Consider the following 18,899-nt stretch of genomic DNA (forward strand, 5'->3'; position numbering starts at 1 on the left):
TTATCATACAATTTCATACATTCCATGTATGGAGAAATGCTAATCTTACAATTTTCATACAATTTCAAAAAAATCATTGAAAAAAGATTTGAACTAGTTTCTGCGGCTATTTGAACCAAATAAAAACAGTCTGGTGATGAAAAAAACGATGTTTTTTTTTTTGCAAAAAACGGTTATCATACAATTTCCATATACGAAATTTGTATGACTAGCATTTTTTTCTGGTGGCGACAACAAAAAATTTTTCAAAGTAAAATTGAAATAGCCCATTTTTTTCAACCGCAAGTCGAATGTTTTACTCAAACAAACACTTTCCAAAAAAAATTTTTGCATGCAAATTTTATTTTTTTCTGCATAACGTAGTCCTGGATACACAAAATTTAGATTTTTTCCGTTTCTCTGGTAATTTGTTTGAAACTGGCTAAAATTATTATTTCTTTTCTATGTCATGTTTGTATATGCCTTGATTAATGTCTGATAATTTGAAAATACTAATTTTAAAAATAACCATCTTTCAAAGTTCTTGAAAAAATTAAAAGTTTGATGCTTTCAGTGTATGATTTGTGAAAATGTCTTTTATATACTGCAGGTCGTTTCAAATGCATTGTAAATGCCAGACGATCAACCCTTTGGTGACTCTAGTTTCGAGTAAACCATGGGTTTAGTCACTTGTGTTCGGTCACGAACACATCTTAAAAATTTTGAGAAATAAATGTTTAAAAAAACAAACTTTGATTTATGAAAAAATGCTTGTCCTACAATTTTGCATATATGAAAAAATGCTTATCTTAAAGTTTTCTTAACATTTTCTGTATCTATGGAATTGTACGAAACTGTATGATAAGCGTTTTTTCATATATGAAAATTGTAGGACAAGCATTTTTGGTCAACCCGGGAATATTCCACCCCTTCTTTTCGAGTAGCATCCATCCAGGTCACCTAAACTATATTGAACGGCACTGGAAATGAATTTTACCGATAAAAAAAAACAAATAAATTATTCATCCCAGGCTTTCCGAGAGAAAATACTACGGAAGTCAAAGCAAACCTTTCAAACAAGTTTTTCTAGCATACAAAAATTACAGAAAAAAAAAAGATTACTCAAAGGACCGTTAGATGACACAATTAAATGAGTAGAACCGAGTTAAAAAGCAGCATGAGAGTTGTCAGTAGAAGTGATTTTTTAGTAGCCCGTGGTGATATTTTAATAGCAACTTAGGTTCTTTCAAAGATTTGAAGATCGAATAGTGTCTCAAAATGCCTATTCATGTTGATACCTCAAAGGAAAAAAATCACACTTCGAACTTCCATCTGTTGCGTACCTTGAAGGTCAACACTATTCTTTTACTTACACTCGGAGCTTCTGATGCTTTTCTGTGATTCGTCCCAAGAAAAACTGATGAAAGAGAGAAAAACGTTACGATAGCTTGAAGTAACGAAGCAGTACCAGAGCAGATTGAGACATAATTGAGAACATCAAATAAACAGTGCCCATTCAGCTAAGTGCCCAGAAACTACCATTTAATCCCACTTGTTTATCTCATGCTAAGATCTGTCCAATTGTTCCCTAGTTGACTAAGGAGAGTAGTCTTGCAGGACTTTGTAAGAACCTTAAATGATTCGTTATAAGAAGATGCATCTCTTTAAAAAAACCTTGAACGATTTCTTATCAGACGATGCATCTCTTTAGAAGATTTTTCAAGATCCTTACGGCGCCCATGCAAGAAAGCCGGCCCGCATTTTTGGCTTATAACCGGTTTGCTTGATTATACCCAACTGCTGCCTGCCTTTGTTGTTTCGCAGTAATTGCTTCACGCAACCAGGTTTGTTTTTTGAGGCTAAAGACACACAGAAACTTTCAGTAATGGCTGCACCCTGATACTATTAACTTTGTCGGTCTTGTTGACTTTCACAACGCACACATTGATTTGCTGAACCGACATATCAGAAATGAAAACCGTAGCGTATGAATCGAATAACTGGCTAGTTTATTTTATTTGAAAATATCTATTTTGATAGCAGAACGCAAATGAGAATTTTTTGAAGTAATTAGTTACATCGCAGGCATTCACATTTTTGTTCCTAACGCTTCTGGTTAAAAACTTATGGATATCAATCTTAACAAGTTTCAGGTTTTGATATCAATCTTAAAAATGATGTAAATGGTCTTCAAATAAAAAATTAATTGCATATAAAGTAATCCGTTTTGATTGTGATGTGAGTTATCAAGCATCCTTGAGATAGGGTCAACCATGAATGAATCAAAAAAAAATTTCAAAAACGTTTAATAAGTTTTTCGATACAGGTCGCACTCTTGTACCTTTGATATTTGGATCAATCTTTAAAACCGGAAAACACAGAACATAAAAGTCGCAAACTTGACTAAAAAATTCTCAAACTTGACTAAAAATAACTCCTTTGGATTCACTTTAAGTTCAAATTTTTTTTGAGTTCATAATTGAATTGAAGGGAAAACAAATGGTGTGCACACAATATGTCGTCAATTAATTTAACCCTTGATTTTTTTCATCCGTACTACTGATTACAATTAGTCGACAGGTCACCGAAAAATTTAATAGAAAGACGTCGCAAGAGTTTTTAAGCCAACTTCAAATAACTTCAAGGCTCAGAGATCAAAATAACCGTCTCATATTTTTAAAAATTTAGCGCCAGCTTGCCCTTTCAGAAATAAAAGAAAAGTACAGATATGCCCATTGTTAATCAATTTGTTCTGAGATTGCATATCTGCCCTGAACTGCAACATACATAATCAGATCTGGATGAAAAAATTTTTTTATAAATTATTTTGAGAATATTCAAATTGATTTCAAGTTTTTTGTAAAGTATCTTGTTTGGGTAATTTTTACTTGAAAACAGACCAAACACTTTGAAACTTGTTGAAAATCACGCATCTGTAATGAGTTGTAACGTACCAAAAATAATGAAGACGTTCCGTATGATTTCCTGCCAATATTTTTTTTTGCAAATTAAGTGGTAGTTTAAGTACTAAAGAATGATTGGCAAGCAGACTTTGTTTTTGTTAAACTACAAAAAAATCAATCTGAAAGAAAAATTAATTACCTGAAAACTTTTATGCGGGCCTTTAGCTTCAAAAGTAAAACTTGCGTGAAGCAATTACGGCAAAGCAACAAAGCCTGGCATCCGATATGTAGAAACATTTAAACTTTTAGGCATTCTTCTAATTGGGTTGGGAATCAAGCAAACTTGTTGTAATCTAACAACTTAGACTGGCCTAAATGCATGCATGCCGTAAGAATTCTGCAAAGTCTACTAAAGAGATGCATCGTCTGATAAAAATTGGAGCTAAAGAGGCGCAGAGAAGTTAAAGAGGTGCATCTTCTTATAAGGAGTCTTGTAAGGTTCTTCCAAAACCCTGCAAGACTACTCTCCTTTTAGAAAGCCTGGGATGAATGTTTCATCTCTTTTTTTATCGTAAAATTTATTTCTGATGCCGCTCAATGTGGTATATGTGACCAAGATGGATAGTACTAGAAGGAAGAAGAGTAGAAGAACCCGTAAAGCATTGCTGATGCCGAGTACTGAATTGAATTGGTATAGAAATTTGTATATCAAATTCTTGTCCAGTCAAAAACGTTTCCACGCTAGTCGCAAAAACCTCAACGGTTATTTTGTTCGCAAATGTCCAAAAAATATAAATTGTCACAAAGAAGCATAAAATAAGCTTTCAAAACGCCTTCTCCTAGTAAAACTAAGTGTTTTGCTGCTACTTAAGAAAAAGGTATAGTTTAACAACGTGTAAATCATACAGCTGCTCGAGATTAGAACAAAACAAAGTTTCAAAGCGGTTTTTCTCGACACTGGGACAAGTTTTTGAAGTCTTTTAGGTGTTGCTCAAATTGCGATGGAAAAAGGCTTGCATTTGGTGTTCCCGCCCTCCTAATCCAAGTATTAGTTGCGAAAGTGGATTTTGCGAGGAAAATTAAAAAAAATTAAAACTCACCCAAAGAAAATATTACTCCTTTTTCAATAGTCGGAAAAAGTTTTCAATTAAATTTTTCAAATAACTCTTACTCTAAATATCTGTAACTAAAATCATTGCAGTAATTTTATAATCACTGCACTTTTTCAGACTAGCGTCATTAATCAAATTCCAGTGGTTATTTTAAACAGGACCGGAAATTAAAAAGCTGTTTCCGTTTTGGTCAGATAGATGACATCAAAATTTGTGCCCCCAATCAGCGTGAGTCCAGTTGTAACGTCATTATCGATGGCGGTAATAGGGTTGGAACCGGATCCAACAGCTAGTAAACACTAAAAGCTAAAAAAATATATAGTTTCCTGAAAAAAGATGGATAATTATGTTAATTGATGTTGAATTAAGTGATTTCAATGATTTTGCTTGAAAAAATATTTTAATCAGCTGTGCTCAATTTTTTTCGTAGCAAAAATATGAAGTTGAACTCAATCTTTTTAGTGTTTGTATTACGCTGATTCCTCGAAACGGAAAAATTTATCATATAAATTTATGAGCAAGCTTTTAAACGTGGTCACCTGATTTTAAGCTCTTTCAAACGTTGATTTATAAAAATACTGAAAAAATTGAATAATAAATTCTGAATTCTAATATTTTTTGTCGTCTAAATGTTTTGTCGCTTTATTTACCTAGAACCGTGTTAAATCAATGTTTGCCGTTAATCAACTTAGATTGCAAGCATTTCAGTTTAACGCTTTTTTTCCTTGGCTTGGCTCATGAGCTTGGCTCATGATTATGATCAATTATTAATCCATTGTTTTTTTGATATCATTGAAATTAATTATGAACGATTGTAAGCAAGTAATTGTATTCCACTTTCTAACTCACTTGTTTTGCTCTAAGTTTTATTGCTGCTACTTGCTTGAAATTGGACCAATACCTAGTTTCAAACCGATTTTTTGCGACACTGGTACAGGCTTTCGAAAAAATTTAGTTGTTGCTCGAATTGTCATGGAAAAGGCTTGAATTGGATGTTTCCGCCCTTTCATTCCAAGTTTTATTTGGGGGAAAACCAAAAAAATTAAAACTCACCCGAAGACAAAGTTCCTCCTCAGTTTCAAGGTTTCAAGGGTCGGAAAAAATCTTCAATTAAATTTTTCAGTAAGCTTTGGTAGGGTTCAATTTCAGTGCCGTTGAATTTAATTTAGGTGACTTGGAAGGATTCTTCTAGAAGGAGGAAGGGTTAAATAACCCGTTTAGTTTTCCTGAAGTAGAGTATGGATTTGAAATGTTCATGAAAGTCAAACGTTCGTCCACATCAAAATTTTAACATAAAAAAATCGACGATGGTAGCGCTGGTTGGCTTGTGTCTACTGCTAGTATATGTCAGTGATGCAAATTTTACGATACAAATCTTCTGAAAGTTTGTATCTTAGCAAGCGCAATTCTTCTACCCGGTGTACCAGTCTCAATCTGTCTAAACTAGTGTCGCAAGTTTCAACCAACTAATGCGTCCCAAAGTGGATCAGTTTTTAGAAACTGTTTTGAAAAGTTTGTTAGTTCGATGCAAGATCCCGTTACAAATATAGTGGAGACTTCCCGGATCGTATAAATCGATCATTTTCTACCTACCTTTTTTCTCGTGTCGTCTAAGCCTTGAGGTAGAGCTCACACAAAAAAAAGGAAAACAATTAGAGTTAGTTCTAAAAGACTGAAACCTGATTGAAAACATGACGGTTTAGTAATTCGATAATTCTGATAAGGTTAATTTCATAAGAATAACTTACCTGAAAACTGCATTTGAAAGGTATGGCTGATTTCCGTTCTCCAGTGCTCATTTTAGTCTGCTTGATTGGATGGAAGTCACATTGACAAAAACTGGGGCAAAATGCGTAGTTTCTATCCAAATCTATATATCGAAACCGAAAGTATTTGAAATCAATTAAAGTCAAGTAATTGAAAACCATGCCTATGATTAATCCCGCCCATTTATGAAAGTAGCAAATAAACAACAAAAATTGTGTTCGGCTGAATGAAGATAACCTGGTGGATAATTGCACAAGCTTTTGATTGATGTAATTTAGATAAGGCAATGGAGGAAATGAAATGACTTAGAAAGTTTTTTCAATAACTAAAAAACAAATTTAAGGGCTTGTTCAGAGTGAAAAAAGGCAATGAAAATCATTCTTTGGGAAACATCCGGACAGTTTAATTACTGGCCGTAGTTTCTTAGCATGAGGAGTCTGGAGTGTCACCGATCTGACTGTTCTGTCGCTGGCTGGCTGAAAATCAAGAACTTCAGCAAGAGGCCAAATACCCCGTGGTACATAAACTTCTAACAAACAGACAAGATTATTGACTGCCAATTTTTAAGAGACCGTGTTCCACTTAGTTCGAGCTTGTCGTTTTGAAAGTTTATCACGAAGAAAACGATTCCAAATTGTTGAGCAAGAAGTTGCGCGATTTTCTACGATTTGAAAAGAATGACTGGTTTGCCAAAAAAATGCCAGGGGCTTATTAGTTAATGACCTATCGAGGAGGAAAAGGTTAGAGGTTATCGGCAACGCTTCATTTATCTCCGCCAATAATTGAAATATCTGGAATATCGATAGTTTTTATGGTAAATCGTAAAAAGTCTTATGAAGCTATGAAGTTCAGTTCATCAGTATGAAACAGAAAATGATTTGCTGTCGGTAACCGCTCTTGTGGCATGTCTGCCATGAAGGGTGCTGAAACCTCCTGCAACCTTCTACAACAACACAAGCTGGTTCGAATAATCTGACTTACATTTAGGCAATAGTTAGGATCCAGTACTTTTCCATGAGAATACTACGCATTTGTTCATTTGTAGCATGAGTGTTCACAATATGGGTGTTTTTTACGAGAAGTTTGACGATGTCGTTTAATCCTTCTAGAATAATTGGAAGTAACCAAAAAATTCTTAGGACAAACGACCTCTAGCGCAAACATGCTCTTAATCGTCTAAGTGAGGGCACAAATTTCGAAGCCTAGTTGATTGAGAAACTTGACTTTTCTTCTTGAAGTCAGCTTATTTTACCGAGAAGTCAGGTTTTAACATGACAGGGTTAGTTTTCGCAAGATGAAATATTTTTACATGCAAACATCGCTTCCGAAATTTGGTGACGGCCAATTGGCAGAAAGCAACTGAGTGATTGAGCCTGTTCCAGTTGCTAAAAAATGTGATCGTCGATGTAAAAGCGCAAAGTTCGAAGTCCACTTGATGAGGAAACTTGACTATTTTTCTTGAAACCAGAGTATTTTACCGAAAAGTCAGAATTTATCATGTAAGTGTTAGCTTTCACAAGATGAGACAACTTTTGATGCAAACATTGCTTGCTAAAATTGTCGTCGGCCAGTTAGCGGAAAGCAACTGAATGAATGAGCTTTTTCCAGTTGCCAAACCTGAGCGGTGTGAGCGTGTGACAGCCTTGAACAGTAAATTTGTTAGCCGGCATCATCTGCACTGTGGTTTGATTTAGTTGAACCAGATGTTGTTGCGGCGAATGAAGTTGGTCCTTGCTAAAAATTGTGCTCCCCAAAGCCAGCGTGACTGAATTGTCATTTTTTCAACCGTAAAACCCCGGGTGCCGCCATCTGCCGGATTGTGTTTGGTTCAAACTCATTTATAATTTTAGGGGTTGCAGATATGGAAAATCCTAGCTAAGTGGTTTGTCGTGAAGACTTCGTATCAAACTTGAGGCGTCCTGAACCAGTTCACAGCCCATCAAAAAATTGAACGACACGGCATTGTTTTTGTAAGCTGTCCTGAGAATAAGTACAGCGGAGCCAGCAATCTTTGATGCGTCTGTAAAATCTGGAGATCCCTAGATCGTTTTTTCTGTTTCCTTGATAGGTTTCGAGGAACGTGAGATGATTCAAAAACTTGAATTTTGTTTATCCATTCAATTAAATCTGAAATTGAAGAATGTTCGATTACTTTGTCCTATTTAATTCCTTGGCTCCAAATTGATTGATGTTTTTTCCTCAAATGAAATGCGAGAGTGTCAAAAGATAAAAGTTTAGACAACAAAACCCAAGAAGGTCATGTATGGAAGGCAAGAATTTCAAGGAACCCAAAGTTGATTTTTTTGGGCTGAAATTTTTGAAAAAGTCTCTTTTTAAGCACCTCAGTGTCCGTATTAGAATCCCATGGAAGTTCGAGATCACGTTGCTGCTGCAAATTACAGTTTTGCGGGCCACAAGTTACGCCGAATCATTTCTAGCAACGACTGATCGTTTGAGTTCTACTATGTGAGGTTTAAATGCCCAAAGGAGAGTACTTTGAAAACATCCGATTTGATCAGATGATCTTCATCTGGCGTAGAAGTCGACTTTAAAATCGTCCATGTCAAGTTTTTTTTCAATAACTTTTCTGACTTGAGGTTACTTATCTTGACTGTCAAGTGCTCAACGACGTAGTGCATTGCGCGCAACTCATGGGGAGTCTGTAGCTCCAAAGATGCGACTCGTATATTTGTGGGTCTTGATTTTTCCTTTATCGTACCGCACGTTTGGAAGTACAGCTTTATCTCCAGGATCGGCTTTAAGCTCCTATGTCTGCAGAAAGGGCGACGACGTTTTTCCTGAAGTGGATTATGGCACCATTAAAGATGTTTTTGAAAATGAGGCCCAATGAGATGGTTTGAATTCAAGGACTGGCCAAGAAAAACACTAGACCCATTAGATAAACGGCAAAACCTGCCTGGTTTGTTTTTTTTTTGTCACCGGATGATGAAGCAAACACCAGATTGTACTGGCAATCTTGAGCCTTGAGTTAACTTTGGCAACATACCCTTGGCTTGTATTTTTTTGGACGGTTGCCTAGTTCTTTTCTTCAAAAAATTGATTGTTGTAAATGCAATAGGGCTGTTTTATATGTAGTTCCGTTGCAACCGAAAGCACTAACGCGTTGTGCAACCTCGCGTTCCAGTAGTGACTGTAATTGAATTTAATTTTCGGTATCACTCAAGGGTGCTTGATCAATAGTGGTATTGAAGACATCGAGTCAATATAGCCAATTTTGAGGATCAGCGTCGTATGTTGCAGTCTATAGCTTAGGTACTGACTTTTTGAAGCATTGAGACATTGCATCGTGCGCAAAAGTCGGGTGTATAATCCACTGTGTTATCTGTGCGTTGCTGAGAAGCCATGGTAATGTCACAATGGGGATCGAAGAGAGTTATCGATCTGACCAAAAGTTTTTAGAGTGGAAAATCGAATTTGATTTTTCCCGTGTGTCCTTCGAACTCCGCGCAAAACAGTTCTGATTTGCTCCATGAGCAATACCATAATCAGAAGGCTGTAAGTTGAACATTAATACAAAGTTTGTTGACGGTGGTTTGAGTGCAGATATAGTTAAATTGTCAGTTTCTGAGTTGGAAAAAGTTTTGCGATGAGAGTTTGTTGAAAATAATCCTACTGAGGGAGAACTATCCAAATCTGCATTTTAGAAATTTGGGGAAGCAGTTAATCTAAATCTGATATAGGGGCGTCATTTGATAGCCCTTGGTTTTGAATGCTTGTGAAGATGTTCTGTTGTCGTTGTTTTTCATTGAATTTAGCTTGTATTGATTGAACTCAAGGCAACACTGGCGAACTGTTTGCTTTTGCTGGCATAGCCATTGTAAGTTATCATTAAATTAAGGTTTTGTAACGGGTATCTTGGCACAACGCGTTCAGTTTATCTATTTTTTCTTTATTCTTCATCAGAAATCGTTCATGTTGAGTCTCTGGAATACCCTTCAACAGATGAGGTTGGTTGACACATCTTAATTTATTAGTCATCTCGCTATTATTAGTAATGAAAACGTTTAAAAGCAAAACCTATTCCTTCTTATACCCATGATTTTGATTTTTGTTTTTACCACGTTGCCATCGCTCTTTCAACCCGCTAGGCCGTTTCGATCAAGGAAGGGACGTTTCCAGCGTATCACGTTTCCAATTTGAAATACGAAAAGCTGTTGATATTTCGAGAAATTGATGAGCGAAAACTTGTAAATCAGGGCCAAAACACCGACCAAAAAACTACTCACCAGTGGCCCACCAACTATGTCGATTCTTAGGACGTCAACTTAGCCTAGTCCCCGCCAGTTTATACCAGAGGGTAACAAGTTTACCAGAGCTCTTTTATCAAGAGAGCTAGAAAGGTTCTGACAAAAGGGGCCGCGCTCATCCACTGGGAGCTACAGCGAAATCGGTACCAAACCAAAACTAATTTTAAAAAGTTTTTGAAGTCGCAAGAACAGAGCCTAATAAAAAGATGTCGCCGTGGGTCCAGGTAAACTAGACAGAGCCCCAATACGAACTCCGGGGGCCCTAACATAAAAAAAAGGAACAGCATCCGAACACAAACATCGAAGGTTCTTAGCGTAAAAAGAACAGCGCCCCAAATATTCCAAGAAAAATCAAAACAAAAGGGAAAAGGAAGTAAAATTGCAGAAGAAAACAACGTTGTTCCTTGTAAATTTCAAAATGTGTTTTCTGTACCATTAAATTTCAATGTTTTGCTATAATTCTTTTGAACGTAAGCTGAAAAACTACTTGTGAACTGTATTTTCTCTTTCGTTTTTGTTTGTTGTGTTCAAATGGAGGTCACATTGACAGAACTTGGGCAGACCGCTTATTTTTCCATCCATATAAATTTTTTCAAGTCTTGGTCTCGAACGCAAATTTGAAATTAAATAAAATCATGGTAGCAAAAGTCATGGCTTAGACAAAGTTTGGTTTTTGTGTGAAAAAAATTTCAGCTCTTTTTGTGTTATTTTTTGTGCATTTGCATGCAACTTTGTATTTCTTTACAAACAACATTTTCAGCTTGTATATGGTTCAGCCACTAGAATTAGAATTTAAAAATTTGTTGTCGCTTTTGGAGTTATTTTTTGAAAAACCCCCTCTCGAAATGTTTTTTTTTTGTATGGTAAGTGTTTCTTAAGCAAAAGTTTTGACAAATGAAGGGTTCACTTATATAAATATGGCACATAAAACTTGTTGTTCCGACTTTCGGTACGAAAGTAACGGAATATTTGTGCTCGGGGTGGGTTTTTTTTTTCTTCAGACAAATTTCGACTTTTTAACTAGCTATTTTTGACGGAATTTTTTTTTATCATTCAAAAGGTATTATTGTCCTGAGCTTAAATTTGAAAAGATATTTCACCTGTGATCATTTTTCGCAAAGTTATGAGGGTTTAAAGTTTGCAATTTTGGCCATTTTGACCAATTTGGGACAATTAACTCGCGATATAATTCGCGCTATTAACGCGTAAGCGGAGATTTAATCCGTCTTATAAATCGTTCCAAATTGGTTGAACGAAGCTTATTTGCCATAATTGATTTGTTACAAGGAACGAAATCTCTCTTTTTGTACTTTATATGGCGTGTGGGGGGATGATTTTTATAAAAAGTTTCAAATTTAAGAAAAAAAAATTTCGTTTTATTTTATTTCATTTAATTTTTTAAATGTTATTACTGCTGCTCCATAAACCTTAAAGGCAGTCGGAACATTCAGGGCTTCGCCCTGATACGAGCAGTCTTGTTCTCTTAGTTTTCTAAAAAATGTGTTGGAAAAACTTCTGGTATTGTGTATGGAAAATTGCCTGTGATAACGCTGTCATAAATGGAAATCGTAGGTTACGCATTTTTTCTATAGACTCCATTGATGTAATTGTATGATAAGACTTTTCTGCAGATAGAATTGCGGACGCTATTTGCTGCTTGAGTTAGTTTTTTTCCTGTAAATGAGGAGAGATTTCAAGCCGTCCTCCAATAATGATGTAGGGATAGTGCACATTTTTTCGCAATTTTCTCCTACTTTTCGACCATCAGAAATAGCTTCTTTGCTTGTTATCAAAAACTCCTCGCCGAACTTTATTGAACTCTCTCTGTTAAACAGTCAATATCAATCGAAATGTAACAGCTTTCATAATATTAGAAACAGAGATTTTCTGATGTTTATATCTCTCTCTCAACCTTCACAAAGATTTCATAAATTAAACAAATCCTACATAAAAAAGTATATTTGAATAAATTTCATCATGTTTCTATTGGATCAAATCCTTACTTTGCAGCAAAAATCAAAATTTTGAATCTTTAACCTATAGCTTCTTACTTCTGTAACTACTCGTATTTTATTTTAGAAAATTATCCCTTCAAACTGTTTGAATGGACGAGTGTGCAAATTAAGAAAAAGTAACCGCCTTGAAAACCATAAAAATGTCCGAAATTGGAAAAGAGGATGGCTTGAATTTAATTAAAACTGAAACTAATCAAAACAGAGTTCACTTTAACAAAACTATTTTTCAAGCCGTCTTTTTGTTGCCTTAAAGCTTCGGATAGCATTTTCTAAAAGTTAGATAAACTTGGATTTTTAAAAAAGTGACGTTGTTCTTCTCTGTCATTAAATTTGTTCTGATGTCATTTTTTCTATTCAGTTTTCAGCAACTTTATGTTCATACGCGTGAAAAATTTTGAATCAGCAACCAATTTGTTTTTGATTAAAGCAGTAAAAAAAGCCCAACAATATTCAAAGGAACATATTGCATTATCTTTTTTCTTTTGTCATTTCAAATTGGTGGCTGTACGTTTGTTGTGTCGCTAACGCGATAAAGCATACCCACAATTCTGTCCTCTCTTCTCACTCTATGCTGCTTATTCTTACCGTTTTTAATTTGTCATTTGCTCAATCGAAATGATTGGAGTGTTTTAATCGGATGTTTCCCGCTCCATAAAGCCTTTTAAAAGACCCTCCCAAGCATTAGCTTCATTTGAATATATGATAATTGGAATTGGATAAAATAATCTATATACACCCGCAAGAAAGTTACACTTCGTTCAAAGATGAACTTCAAAATCGAAGCCTTCGCCGATTTTACTCAATGTAAGTCAGTCAGTTCTTAAAGTGCTCGTCAGTTTCTTAGAATAGTTATATGCTAACTTTGAGGGGGTGAGTTAGGACTCGTGGGTATAACTCATAGAGTAATTTCGGATAGGGTACACCGTCTGCTCGTCACGCTATCTTATTTTCGGCCGGATAGATTCGTGCAACTTCTTAGTCTAATACCGATCCTAATCTTACTCTTATACTATCTAGTCTCAGGTTGTTTAACTAGTCTCTGCTAGGCTCAATAGATCTAGGGTATACTGAATTATTGCGGCTGCTGAAGTGCTCGGGAGAGTCCAACTAATTTCTAAGTTAAATTCAAATCTCTCTGGTGCTGAAATTACAAGTAACTTCAGCACTTACAAATAAGTGGATTGTTAGTTTGATGGATCATGATTGGTTAATATTAAATACTTTACATTGGTAAAACATTTAATTTATCCAATCATAAAATGTAGTTTAGATCAGGTTCCACCCATCCGGGTTTTACAGAGTTTTTTAGAATAGTTCTTCTGCAATTCGAAGGATGGATGATGGACGTTGGTATTGGGCGAACATCATATTTCTTCTGTTTCCTTTTTGTTAAGGAAGTTCCAGGAAGCTGGAGTTAGAGACATAAGACGTTGTGTTCTTCTTGTGACAACGACTAAGTCTTCGCAACAAACTCAAATCTGATTTCAGAATGGTTGGCTATGTCAGGTTTTTCTGTTCTTCGTGGAGAACTTCTTTTGTGTCTGATCTAGCTTGGGAATGGCGTGGAGATTGTGCGTGGAGGGGATGCCTGGTTACTCGGATCTGTACGTATACTTGAACATCGAGGTGGTCATTGGTCTAGTTCAATGAAGTCCTTTTCTGCGAAGTCAAGTCGTACTCTAAATCCTTTGAGTTGTGGTTGTGAGCGGCATATCGATTGTAGTTGGTCATTCTCTCTCGAGTGTAGTGGGGTCGTCTTGTCTTTTGATGTTCGTCCTTGGTGTTGTATTCTGATCTATATATTGCATCATGTGAATTTACATTTTATAAAACTTTTATTAGTTTAATATTTTTTAATAATGATTTTAGTTAGTTGTTTTCACAAAAGCTTTTTGTTTTAGTTCGGTTATTTTGAAGAGTTACTCACCCTTGAGTAGCTCTTATTAAAAATAAAGGTGTGGTCACAAAGCGTGGATGTAGCGCGGTGGGTTAGGCCGGCTATAGAGCATGCTCAGGACGTCCTTCCTGGTGGGTTAGGCCAGGAGTGGGAGTATGATTTCATGCGGTTTTTGTGAGGGGTCCTGTTATGTGACAACGTTTTATGTTGGGTTTGTTGTGGTCTTACTTATGTCTTGTTGGTTATGTACTTTTTCCAAAAAGCAAATTGTTTGTGGTATGGGTTTGTCTTTTGACTTTTTTGTGTTTTATTATTTCTTTCTAAGACTTTGTAATAGTCTTCAAAAGAATAAATTATCCAGTTTTAAACTGGGTTAATCCGGTTTGGGTACCGTTGGTTTCCTTTTCTAAGTCATGCTGTTATTCTATGATTTGTGGTATTTAGTGAGCTGCGTTGGTTAGTTTTGTTTAGTATATGATTCCTTTCCAACCGGGTTAAAGGAAAATTTGAAACATGTTATTTTATGTTAGAGTTGTTAAGTGTGAAAACTTGAAACTGAAATTCATTATTTTAAACAATTCTTCGTGGGCGAGCTGTGCGAGTGTGGATAGAATTTCTGTGCGAATGAGTGAAAATATCAAAAGGTTAGTACTGCATTTGCATTTATTTAATTTACTACATAGAATTTAGAAATTTACTGCTAGTCATGGGGGAATATTAAGATACAAATTTTCATCATAATTAGATTTACTGCTTTGGGGGAAAATATTATAGATGAATTTATTGCATTGATATTAAATTTAGAAATTTATAAGTGTAAGAGATTAATAGAATTTTAAAATTGTTTGATGAAAATTGTGATTTTTATTGTTTCTTTTGTGGTTTTTGTAGGTGATTGTCGGATGAAAGCTAAAAATCTAAGGAAAACATGAATAAAGAATGGTGAGTTTTTAATACTGTAATTAGTTAGTAATATTTACTTAATTCATACTTACCTGTTAGTCGTCGGGGAAAAAACCGTGGGGGAAGATGTCGTGAATTAGTTCTGAAGTTGTTAGTAGTTTAGCAAAAATGCGGATGATATTTTTAGTCTGAAGCAGTGGCCAAAGCAATTGAAGTGCCTTAATAGTGGTTAGTTCTTCAGTGCCTACTGCAAACTCATAAGGTGTGTTTTGGATTAAGTTATATAATTTGTGGTTAAATTTAGTGTTGTGGATGAATTCTAAAATTGGGATTTCTATAGGCTGTACAAACTCGTGCGGGATAAGGAAGGGTCGGGATTCTTCGGCGTTGAAGGTCTTGGTGATGGGGCAGAAAATGTACATTTGGGTTATGGGGTCGTAGTTACGAAGAATACCATGGAGGTTAGTGTCTTTAATACAATATGTGAAATTTAGGAAATACGGTGAAGTGTATTTTGAATTGATGAATTGAAAACGATGGTGTGGTTGTCTAGAGGGTGTGTGGAGGTCAAAGTGATTTTGGATGAAACGATAGTAAGTGTATGTATGTGTTTGTTTAGTGCGCAACATAATATCATGTGAGCAGTGCAAATCTCTTTCGTGTGGTGCAAGGAAATGAAAGGTTAGTGAAAAGATTTGGAAGCGTTCTTTAAAACTTTCGTATGCTTGTGTGCTTGTTAGTGCTTCTGAAATAATGTGATCAAACTTTCGGTCGAAGATGTTTAGTGTAAATACATATGGTGTCTTGATGAAAAATTTCTCGGTGATTTGTGGATTAGCGAAGCGATCGTCGTCTAATAATTGATCTTGGTTAGGTCTCATGATGTTGTGATCGTAGTATTCTAGTGTATATTCATTAGCTCTTGGTGCAGTGTGTATTTTTAGTGATTTTTTATATCCAACGTAAGTAAACTGTCTAGCGGTTAGTGGTGTAGTTAGTCGATATAGCATGTCTTTGTTTCGTTCTATATCGATGGAAGTGTTGGATAAAGGTAAGCAAAGAGGGTTAGTGAAATGATAGTATGAGGTCCAAGAGAGAGTGGGCATTAAAACGTATTCATCTACATAGTTGCGTGTTTCGTTAGCGTCGTGAGGGGTATTTAAGGTGTATTGTGGAAATGAGGGTAAAGTGATAGCTAAAAATTCTTTAGTGTTAGTATGCTGGGGGTGGTTGATGTATTCACGGGCTGTTCCTGGTTTTGTTGGGAAAGGATGGTTGGGGAACTTTCTTTTAAAAGTGCGGTAAGCTCTATTAGTGTTTAGTGAAGATATAGTGGATGTGGATGATGGTGTTAATGATTCCGTATAATTTGAAGAGGGTGTAGGGGGATTGGAGGAATTTGTAGTGGAGGAGATCTGGTTTATGGTCGGGGTGTTAAGGTGGTAGGGTTGTTGTTGGAGGGTAATAAAATTATCTAGCTCTGGGGAGATTCGGGGTGTGTCTGGAGAATGAGAGGATTGGTCAGAATGGTATGAGGAGTAGGTTGGGGTAACTTGGGAAGCATAAGAGGGTGTGGGAGTGATTGGGTCAGGGTTATTTGACAATATGGGTTGAAAAGGAGGTTGAGAAAAATTAGAAGGGTTATGAAAATTATTGGATGGTGAGGGTTCTGAGTCGGCAAATTCATCGGGGGTTTCAATATTCGGGTTATTTAGCTGTGAGATGGAGTATAAAACTGAAATATGTGAGTTAGTGTCGGAATTCATGCCTGATGTTACATTGCTAGATGGAAAATCGGGTGGCGGAAAAGCAAAAAGTGGTATGATTGGGATTGGGGAGGTAAGGTTGGTTGGATGGGAATTTGATCGGTGTAGTGATCCAAGTTGGCGGCTCATCGTGGGCTAAAAAAATTATTATTTTGAGATTGAAAAGCGGTGGTATGGGGCTGTTCAATAATTTGTTCATAAGTATTATCATCTTGTGATTGATGTGTCATTATATGTTGGACGGGACTTTGTGATGTATTGAGTCGAAAATTTGGATTATGTGTGATTGCTAAATTTCGAAAATTTCGTGGGACTAGGGATAGTGGATGGTTATGTGGTAGGGGTGGTAAGTGTGGTGCCGTTGGCTGTGTGTCGACATTGTTATGTTCTTCGTCGTATGTGTTCTGTTTTGTTGCTATTTTTGTGTTATATTCTTTTATTTGTGCGTCTAAAAGAATTTTGTTTATAGATGTAGAAAAAATTCCAAAAAATCCTGCAAAGAGTATGCGTGCTACGCTTGCTTGTCTGTTTACTTGTGTGTGTATAGCACATGTGTTGTAGATTCCTTTCAAAAGTGAGAAAAGAAATCCAATAAAGTTAAACATTGCGTATAAAATAGTCAATTTTTCTAAGATGTAGTAGGGCCATCCTAGAAAATCGAGGATCTCATTCTTGAGTGTAACAAAGCTAAAAATATTAATTGGTGATATATCTTGGGGACGGTATTTTTCGCCGTTTAGATATATATAATCTTTAATGTCTTTAAAATATCCGCTATAGTCTTGTGTGTAGATATCGGCAAAACCTGCGGTTTCTGCAAGTTTGCGTAAATTTTGGTCTATTGATTGTCTTTGTATAGTGTCCATTTGTGTTAATAATTCTTGGAATTGTTGTGTTCTAATGTGATGTTGAATATCTGATTTTGAATATATTCCTATTGATTGTAAGTCTATATTTGGGTTTCGAGCAATAGCGCGAATGCTTTCTGGTGAAAATTTTTTGAGTGATTGCATTAATGTGGGATATGGAGTGAGAAGATAATATTTATTTTCATCAGGGTTTAGTTGTACTACATTGTGGCTATTTTCTGATCCACATGGGACTGCGGTATCCCAAAAATAGGTTCTTCGTGAAAGTGTATCCACGAAATGTACTTTATTCTTATAAAAGATAGGGATTCTTTTATAACAACGTTTATCTTCAAAAACGTATAGTGGTGATACTTTTTTGGTACAAGTATAAAACCATAAGATGTTTCCTTCGTAGTCTAAAAAATTTGATCTATTTCCTGATAATAAGTATCCTGCGTAGGGTATTTTTAATACTGCTAGTGCAAGTGATTGTAATATTTGTGTTCTTTCTAATTCGCATAGTTGGTGTAGTGTTTCTAATTCGGAGAGTGACATTTCTTGAAAAATGCGGCTAATTGTATAGTCTAGTTTCATATCCAAATGAATATCATAGTGGATATTACCGAAATATGTAGTATTCATTAGTGATAATTCTTGTAAGCGTGTGCTTCTGGTGTCATAAGGTTTTAGATGTCCACCAGGTTGTCCGTTGCTTTTTTCAAAATTAACTGGTATATAGGATGTTCCTTCGTTTGGAGGATGACCTGTGGCATATGGGTCGATTTTTACTTTTCCAGTGGTCATGTCGAATCCTTTTTCGTATTCAACTAATATTTCGGAGTATTGTGTTCTGTGAAGTGGATTCCTGTATTTACATGCAAGTTCTGTTTCTTGATATATTTGAAAACGTGTCAATTTATTTTCTATATTGTCAATGTTTCTAAAATTAGAACTTCGTTTTCGTGATGGATGGACTTGTTCATAAGGAATTGATTGTATGAAATATTTTTCGTGAAATTTTATCATACGAGCGTGTATTTTTGCTACTTGAAATGTTGTACATGTATCTTCGGGGAACCAAACAATTGTTGCTTGTGTTCTTGTTGTAGGGTCGCAATATCCTTGATCATTTTTACAAGGTAGTCGGATTCCTTGATAGATCATTGTATTATCAGATAAATCTCGTGTGAGTTGTATTTTTTCGAGTTGTATTTTCCAATCGAAAAACATTATTTCTTGGTATCCTTTATTTTTTGTGTCTGCTTTACAGTTTGATGGGTTATTTATACCAATGTGTGGTATCCAATGTTTATCATGTAGGTCATAGGTTAATCGTCCGTGTGCGCCGTTATACGGGTATTTGTCGTCTAGTTTTATATGTCCTTGGTGTCTTTCAAGTTGTGATTGATGTACGGAGTCTGAAAAAACTTGAAAGTTA

The 18,899-nt window shown here is 35.7% G+C and overlaps 1 protein-coding gene across 1 annotated transcript in view; it reads left to right on the top strand.

The window, feature by feature from the left end:
* The first annotated feature begins 12,434 nt into the window (after positions 1 to 12,434).
* LOC134842238 (uncharacterized) overlaps positions 12,435 to 18,899 on the top strand; it is a 47,079-nt gene continuing 40,614 nt past the window's right edge. Inside the window, exon 1 of the mRNA XM_063858493.1 lies at positions 12,435 to 12,848. The gene's annotated coding sequence lies outside the window, so the exon portion shown is untranslated. The remainder of the gene's footprint in view (positions 12,849 to 18,899) is intronic.

Source organism: Symsagittifera roscoffensis, chromosome 3 (assembly GCF_963678635.1).
Source record: "Symsagittifera roscoffensis chromosome 3, txSymRosc1.1, whole genome shotgun sequence".
In the NCBI taxonomy this organism is placed as follows: Eukaryota; Metazoa; Xenacoelomorpha; order Acoela; family Convolutidae; genus Symsagittifera; species Symsagittifera roscoffensis.